We start from the raw sequence: 8,556 nt of genomic DNA, 5'->3' as shown, positions 1-8,556 counted from the left end.
CATTCGCTCCTGGGAATGTGGTGTTCTAACACTATAAAATGCCTGGGGGTGCTCGTGGATGCTCCGATCCCTCTCTTAATCACCCGCTTACTTGTTTGAATCCTCACTAGAGTGCAAGCTGCCTGAGGGCAAGGACTATGTCTGTCTCATTCACTTCTGTATCCCCAGAACTTAGTACAGAGCCTGGCACAAAAGTGAAAGTGCAAGTGACTCAGTAATGTCTGACTCTTTGCGACCCCATGCACTACACATTAGTCCACAGAATTCTCCAGGCCAGAATACTGGAGTGGGTAGCCCTTCTCCAGGAGATCTTCCCAACCCAGGTATCGAACCCAGGTCTCCTACACTGCAGGCGGATTCTTTACCAGCTGAGCCACCAGGAAAGCCCAAGAATGCTGGAGTAGGTAGCCTATCCCTTCTCCAGCAGATCTTCCCAAACCAGGAATCAACCTGGGGTTTCCTGCATTGAGGCAGATTCTTTACCAGCTGAGCTACCAGGGAAGCCCTAAAGTGCTCCCACCCAAAATTATTGCTAGGTGAATATATTAAATCTTATCAAGTGGTTTGTTACAGTTGGCTCATTCCCATATTTGTGATTATATCTTAACCTTAATTTCATTTTTCTAATATTACATACAGTTTTTCTTTTATTGTGGGAATTTCTAGCATGTACAAAATTTTTTAAATGTACAGTTTTTCTCATACCCTTCAACAGCATCAATAATTATCAACTCAAGCCAGTCCTGTCTCATCTATATGCTCATCCACATTCCCCTTTATGTAAAAATGGAGCAGATTCTAGGTATCATATCATGTCACCTTGAATACTTCATGCATATTTCTAAACGAAAAGAACTATTTTGAACATAAACATAATAATAAACCTAAAAATTACACCTATTAACAATTCTTTAATAAGATATTCAATCAGCAATTAAGTTTCTACTTGAATGTGTCATAAATAATATTTATAGTTTGTTGGAATGAAATCCAAGAAAGTTTCACACAGTTGGACTAGTTGATGCGTCTTTTGTTTCCTTTCAAATAAAAAAAAAATGTTTCTATGCCCTTCCATGGGCAGGATTATTTACATTTTCATTTGGTCAGATCAGTCCATTTCTTTCTTAATCTGCAGCTATTTCTGTGCAACGCAAAATCATACTCAGATCCTTTAATGAGGAGGCCTGGCTCATGTGAGAAAGTGCTTTGATAGTCAACAGCGATCCAAGTTAAGAGGACCTACCTCCACTCCAGCTGCAGCCAGGAGCCACCGGATGGCCTCCATCCTGCCTCGAGCATCGAAATAGTGAAGCTTGGGCTTCCCTGCCATGATAGCAGTTCCTCACTTCCCATGAACCTGGATGAATCAGATCACAGAGGCAAACTGTGCTTTACAACGTCCAGTCCATTTGAACAGAAGGGGTAGCGTCTGCCTGCTTCATGGCAGCATTGGAACAGTCCCGTGTGGCTCTTCCTTGGTCTAAATTCTCACCTATCAACGGGTGTCATTGTGAAGTTGCACCAAACCAAGTCTCAGATTGCGTCTGTCCTCTGTCAGAGGACTTAAATAGAGCAGGGGCTTACTCTTGCTCAGCTGTCTCCTGGGGCTGGTGAGGGGACTTGAAACCAGGAAACTTCACTGACAGAGAGGAGCAGGGAGCCGGGTCGGCCCTTGACTGGCATGTGGTCTTGTTCAAAAGCATTAACTGTGTCTGAATCCTGCCCTGACTGTCCCTAAACCTTCTAAATTCTCTCCACAGAAGACAAAACTCATTCCTTTTTTCTTATTGGAATTCTATACGTTTTTCACTGCTGGATGAATTTTATTTTACGATCTAGAGAAAGAGATGCCAGTGCCCTACCTTTATAGTACACGGAAAGGAACTAGCATACGTTTAGTGTCTATCACATAGTGGGCATTTTCTCACTTTTATCCTCATTCCACCTTCACAAAAATTACTTGAGGTACATTCTGACTAAAGTAAGCGGTGAGCCCATTCGATTGTACCTTGTTTTTTAAACTGTTTTAAAAAGTTGGGACATATTTGCTTTACAATGTTGTGTTGGTTTCTGCTGTACAACATCTTGAGTCAGCTATATACATACACGTCTATCCTCTCTCTCTTGAGCTTCCCTCCCACCCCTCTAGGTCGTCACAGACACCAGGCGGACTTCCCGGTGCTACGACAGCATCCCACTAGCAGTCTATTTTACACATGCTAGTGTGTGTGTGCCAGTGCTTCTCTCTAAACTTGGCCCACCACCCCTTCCCCTCCTGTGTCCACAGGTCTGTCTCTACATCTGTGTCTCTATTCCTGCCCTGCAAATAGGTTCATTGGTACCATTTTTCTAGATTCCATATATATTCATTACCATATATTTGTTTTTCTCCTTCTAACTTACTTCACTCTGTATGAAAGACTACAAATGACCCAATTCCATTCCTTTTTATGGCTGAGTAATATCCCGTTGTATATATATGTACCACATCGTCTTTATCCATTCATTCCTCAATGAATGTTTCAGCTCAGTTCAGTTCGTCACTCAGTCACGTCCGACTCTTTGCGATCCCATGAACTGCAGCACGCCAGGCCTCCCTGTCAATCACCAACTCCCGGAGTTTACCCAAACCCGTGTCCATAGAGTCGGTGATGCCATCCAAGCATCTCATCCTCTGTCGTCCTCTTCTCCTGCCCTCAATCTTTCCCAGCATCAGGGTCTTTTCAAATGAGTCAGCTCTTCACATCAGGTGGCCAAAGTATTGGAGTTTCAGCCTCAACATCAGTCCTTCCAATGAACACCCAGGACTGATCTCCTTTAGAATGGACTGGTTGGATCTTCTTGCAGTCCAAGGGACTCTCAAGAGTCTTCCCCAACACCACAGTTCAAAAGCATCAATTATTCGGTGCTCAGCTTTCTTTATAGTCCAACTCTCATATCCATACATGACCAATGGAAAAACCATACCCTTGACTAGACGGACCTTTGTTGGCAAAGTAATGTCTCTGCTTTTTAATATGCTGTCTAGGTTGGTCATAACTTTCCTTCCAAGGAGTCTAGGTTGGTCATAACTTTCCTTCCAAGGAGTAAGCATGGCTGCAATCACCATCTGCAGTGATTTTGGAGCCCAGAAAAATAAAGTCAGCCACTGTTTCCACTGTTTCCCCATCTATTTCCCATGAAGTGATGGGACCAGATGCCATGATCTCAGTTTTCTAAATATTGAGCTTTAAGCCAACATTTTCACTCTCCTCTTTCACTTTCATCCAGAGTTTAGGTTGCTTCCAAGCCCTGTCTATTGTAAATAGTGCTGCAGTGAACATGGGGGTGCATGAGCCTTTTGAAATTATGGTTTTCTCAGGGCATACACCTACGAGTGGTATTGCTGAGTCACATGGTAGTTTTAATTTTAGTTTTTAAAGGAAACTCCATTCTGTTCTCTATAGTGGTTGTATGAAGGCACTTTTATTTGACATCAATGTCTTGGGATTTTGTTATGCCAGTGTGTGCCAATGATGGATTGTGGCCCACTGTGGATTGTGAAATTAACACATATAGGTTCTGACTAGTGTTTTTCAACTGCTATATAATAGTAAATACGAGGGTGTATCATATACAGTTATAGTAAGCACTTTTTGCTAAAACTTTCATTTGAATTACAAAACCATGTACAACTCCTGTTGTCCTTGTTCTTGAAATAAAATGCTGACTCAAGAGTTAACCACTGGGAAATGTGAAGATGTGAGAACAAAGAATAGCTGTTGGGCTGGGGATCTAGTAACAATTTAGACTATAAATCTGCTACATAACAGAATCATCCAACTCACAGTTCCCTGAAAGATATAGATAAAGGCCTGACACATATTCCTAAATTGGTTTTACAAGAAGCAGATCTCCTCCAGATGAAAAATTGCTGACCACAGGAACATAGACCCTAGACTGGTTGAAACCAGAAGATTGATGATGCTTGAAACTTCACCTTGATGCCAATCAATCTGAGAATTATCCATGAGCTGATCACATCCTGCTTCCTGAACACTATAAATCTCCTCACTACCCCATCCAGGGTGAGTCACAGTCTTGAGGGCATTAGCAATAAAAGCTACTCTTTTCTACTTCCTCCAAAACTCTGTCTCTGCATTGGCACCAGTGAACAGAGGCTGAGCTTTGGCAACAGATACATTTGTTGTGTGAGTGTCTGTAACAGCGAAGCCAAACCTGCTTTCGCACTGGATCTATTCCTTTAGCTCTAACCTTTGTGCTCTGTAGCCTTTGCTTAGTCATGCTGGCTCTGTACTTTTTGTAAAAGAATGCTACCTATAGCCTGAAATACACAGGATAGCCCATTTTCCATGGATCTATTCCTTTAGCTCTAACCTTTGTGCTCTGTAGCGTTTGCTTAGTCATGCTGGCTCTGCACTTTTTGTAAAAGAATGCTACCTATAGCCTGAAATTCATAGGATAGCCCATTTTCAAAGTCTTTTCCTTCATATAAAGATAAAAGTCTTTTCCTCCATATAAGGATAAAACAATTGCAAAACAAAGAATAACATTTGTCTTGTTGGAGGTTTATAGAAACATTATGCTCAGACCTATGTGGATGGTTGGAAGAACAAAGAATTCACATCCTGTGTCATTATGAGTCGGGCTGACAACAAGAAATTTGCAACCAACCAGCCACGCCACCCTCCCCTTTTAGTATAAGCTTGAATTCTAACACAGGTTAGATGGTTCTTTGGGACTCTAGTCCACCATCTTTTCAGTCTGCTGGCTCTCCCAATAAAATCCCAGGCCTTGCCTCGACACCTCATTTCTCTATTTAATGGATGGCTGTGTGGTTAGCAGTATGAACCGGGACTCAGTAATGTGTCAGTATGTGATTGTGTGGTCTGGGTTGTAAAACGTAAGAGACACTTGTGCCTGGGACCAGCCGAAGAAGTCTGGTAGATGTTGCTCTAGTCTAAGGTGTCTGCACTAGTGACATTTGGGGCTGGATCCTTCTTCGTTGCCCTGTCATCGGAGGATGGTTACTTAGCGTCATCCCCAGGAGCTGCCAGCAGCATAGTGCTCCTGTCCCCACCATGGCTGGGTGAGTTCAGCAGTGGTCTTGGGAAAGTTTTATCAGTGATGAGAGTACAGAAACACAGGAGGCATTTAAAAGCAAGGATTCGATTGCTTCGACTTAGGGAGGGACAATTTCAGTACCATTTTTAGTCAACAGACCGCTGGCCAAAAAAAAAAATTTTTTTTTTAAATTTTTGTAAGATTTTGTGGTTGTTGAATCTTTAGCAGAGAAGTCTTTGCACAATAGTTATGTTTCAAAAAAGGCATGTGAAACTGGTACCCTGTAACTTACAAGGCCCATAAGGTAGAAACAAAATGATACGCCAAAAATACCAGCTTACTTAGCAGAGTAACTACAGATATGGAGGCAACTTGATGACAGCCTCTCCAGCTGAGCACTGCCCACTCACACTGATGGACTAGGATGAATGACAGTCAACTTTAGAAGTCACATGCTGAAAATACACCATGCTTGCACAGAGAACTCTTAAAACTTACATGGAAACTTACACTTACTGTACACTACCCACTTCTGAGTGCTTGCACTGCCCACTTGCTTCTTACTCCTAAGATAAATATGCCACTCAAAAAGGATCAGGAAGACAGATCTTAGCATTGCTTCCTGTCTCCTTGCTTAGCTGCCCTACTATAAAGCCTTTTTTGTTGTTGTTGCAAAAGACCATTGCCCCAGTATTTGGCCTTTCTCTTGGGACAAGGAGCTCACTTGCTTGGTTACAAAACTTGAGTTTTCTGTCAAAATAGTTTAAACATTCCAGAAGACTTTTATTTATTTGTGCATCTATTTTCTTCATGGACACCTTGTTTTTGGCTGACACATGATGTATTTCTTCTTTTTAATAAATTTCCTTCAAGCTTCCTCCCCTAAGGCCCCTTCTGCAGTTTCAGGTATCAAGAGAGAATGGCTGGTGGGAAACAAGATAGGAGCCTGATGTGGAACCTGCTTTTAAAGGGTTTAAATTTAGTCAGAAGAACAGGTTTGTCGACAACCTACCATGCCCAAAGAGCCCAATAGTGACTTTATTTTAATTGGTTCTGAGCCAAGGATCATGATTCTAGAAGTCAAGCAAGTCAGAGCAAGGGGAGTGGCTGAAGGCTGAGAAAGCACAGGCTGCTGTGCCCTGCCTGGGTCGGCTCCACCTTCACAGGAGCATCATCCAGGCTGTGACTTTTCCATCCCTCCCTACCCTACATTAGGGGTGCTCCTCATTTTTGTCTAGAACCTATTCACAGATATTACAAGTGCTTGTTCTTCAGTTCTATTTCCAAATCTTCTCCCTTGGGCTTATTTCATTTTTTTTTTTTTTTTTCCCCTGTGAATTCTCTTTTGCCCTGGAAGCTCCAACCTCACTGTGATTTTGCAGGGTCTTTGAGATTCTGAGGCTTCTGTGTATGAGACATTTGTTTTATTCTTTTTAAGTTGGCATTTCTGCTGACTCCCATTATGTTGCATCCTACCTACTGGGGGCCTTCTCTGGTGGCTCAGATGGTAAAACGTCTGCCTACAATGTGGGAGACCCGGGTTCGATCCCTGGGTCAGAAAAATCCACTGGGGAAGGAAATGGCAACCCACTCCAGTACTCTTGCCTGGAAAAGTTCATGGGCAGAAGAGCCTGGCAGGCTACAGTCCATGGGGTCACAAAGAGTCAGACACGACTGAGCAATTTCACTTGCACCTACTGACTTCATGAACATTTTAGAAACCAGCTCTGTGCTCCACTGATGTACCTAGCTCTTCCCTCAAGACTTCTCGAGTTATAGAGCTAGAAGTCAGCTAGCCACTCCTCCAAGTTTGTAATTAATACACTGTACCCCAGAGAGAGCATGTGTTGGCCAGCTATTGAGTTAGTGATGAAGTCTGGATTAGATCTTAGTCCTCCTGACAGACAGACTAGTTTCTTCCTATTGTATCTATTTTGTTATTGAATTTCCACAGCCTGAAGAAATTTCAGTTTCTGTGCCCCCACTAACCTGTGAGCTGTCAGGAAGTAGTGACATCATCATAGTTTTTAACACAAGACATTGCTCAAAATTCAACAAACCTTCTGTGTAACGTGGCATGATTAGACAGCCCAAGAACCACACGTGTTCTTTAGCATTTTCCTTAGAGGACTTGCAAGTTTGCAATTCAGTAGTTTAGAACAATTAACTAATAAACTTGGATCATGATCATAAAGTAATCAATCCTGCTTATAAAACCCAACATTGTGCTGTTTAAACACGACTATCAAAACACTAGAACTCTCCCACAAACTGAAAACCTAATGACTGTGCAAAAAAATTGGGCAAGTGCTTTGGCAGGGTAGCCCAGGAGAATATTTAAGTTGGCAAGTAGACAGAATTTGCAAATTATCTGTTGGGCCGGAAACAGGGCATTTCAAGAGAAGAGCATTATTTTCTTGAATTGCCTGAGAAATAAATCCACATGCACTTGCCTTACTATCCAAATAGCCCTATGCATTTGGATTCACTTGCAATTTTGAATCTTTTCTTCGTAAGAAACTGTGCCCAGGCTTTGGTCCCTATTATTGAACAGGAAGAAGGAGGTGAAGGTGGAGGAGAAGAAGGGAAAGCAGCAAGCTACTCTGTGCTCAGTCACAAAGTAACTCATACAAGCAACAAGCTCAAGGTGGGGAAATCAGCTTTGGAGGTGCAAATTCAGATTCTGACCCACCGCCATTGATGACTGACTTCCCAACAGGAACTGCCAGTTCAAGTGACATGCAACCAATCACATATATTTTCTCCTCATCGCTCAAGTGGGATTCCCCAAATGTTTGACTCTGCCAAATTCCAGTCCAGCAAAACTGTGTGATTTCCATATGAATCACACTGATACACTATCTAGTCCAGAGAAGGCAACTCTAACATAAGCTCACAGATCCCTCCCGGCACTGACATGGTTGCATTTTCAAACTGCTCTTAGTAACACTCTATTTTCCCCAAATCATCAAATTCTCTGCCCTCACTTTCTAAATTCTTGATTATTATTTTCCTCTAAAGACATGTCCTTGAGGAACTAATAAACAACACTTGAATCATCTCCTGAGCACACCAAGAAAAGGCAATAACACCAGGTACCCACATAAAATAACACATTGAAAAATATTTTCCTCCTGAACCAGACATGAGAAACTACATGAGGATGATAAGGTCAGTACCAACCTAATAAAAGTCCTGCTGCCTCTCTGCTCAGTTCCTCGATGCCAGTCCTTGGGTGTATGCTAGATGCTTTAATAATTTAATAACCAGCCCCCGCTTTGGTGGGGTGGGTGGGTCCAGTAGGGAATAGCCCCACACAGTTGACCAGGCTGGCAGAACATTCTGTACATGCCACAAAGAAAGTGATAAATCAACAATGTTCCATTTCAAGGTGATCCATAAATGCACACACAAAGATTCCAGATTTATTTGGCTGCCAGCAGACCGGTGGGGACCATGCTTTCATGAAATGGGATGCCAAGTTTATGGCAG

The 8,556-nt window shown here is 42.4% G+C and overlaps 1 long non-coding RNA gene across 1 annotated transcript; it reads right to left on the bottom strand.

The window, feature by feature from the left end:
• Window positions 1-1,144: 1,144 nt before the first annotated feature.
• LOC120870016 lies at window positions 1,145-8,337 on the bottom strand. The gene is made up of 2 exons (XR_005722703.1): window positions 8,248-8,337; window positions 1,145-1,357 (listed from the first exon to the last, which is right to left on the bottom strand). It is a non-coding gene; the product is annotated as an uncharacterized LOC120870016 (long non-coding RNA).
• Between the last annotated feature and the right edge of the window lie 219 nt (window positions 8,338-8,556).

The sequence above is a fragment of the Oryx dammah genome, unplaced genomic scaffold (genome assembly GCF_014754425.2).
Source record: "Oryx dammah isolate SB20612 unplaced genomic scaffold, SCBI_Odam_1.1 HiC_scaffold_11, whole genome shotgun sequence".
NCBI classification, from domain to species: Eukaryota; Metazoa; Chordata; class Mammalia; order Artiodactyla; family Bovidae; genus Oryx; species Oryx dammah.
Note: the sequence above shows the minus strand (reverse complement) of the source record. Positions and strands in the feature narration are given on the sequence as shown.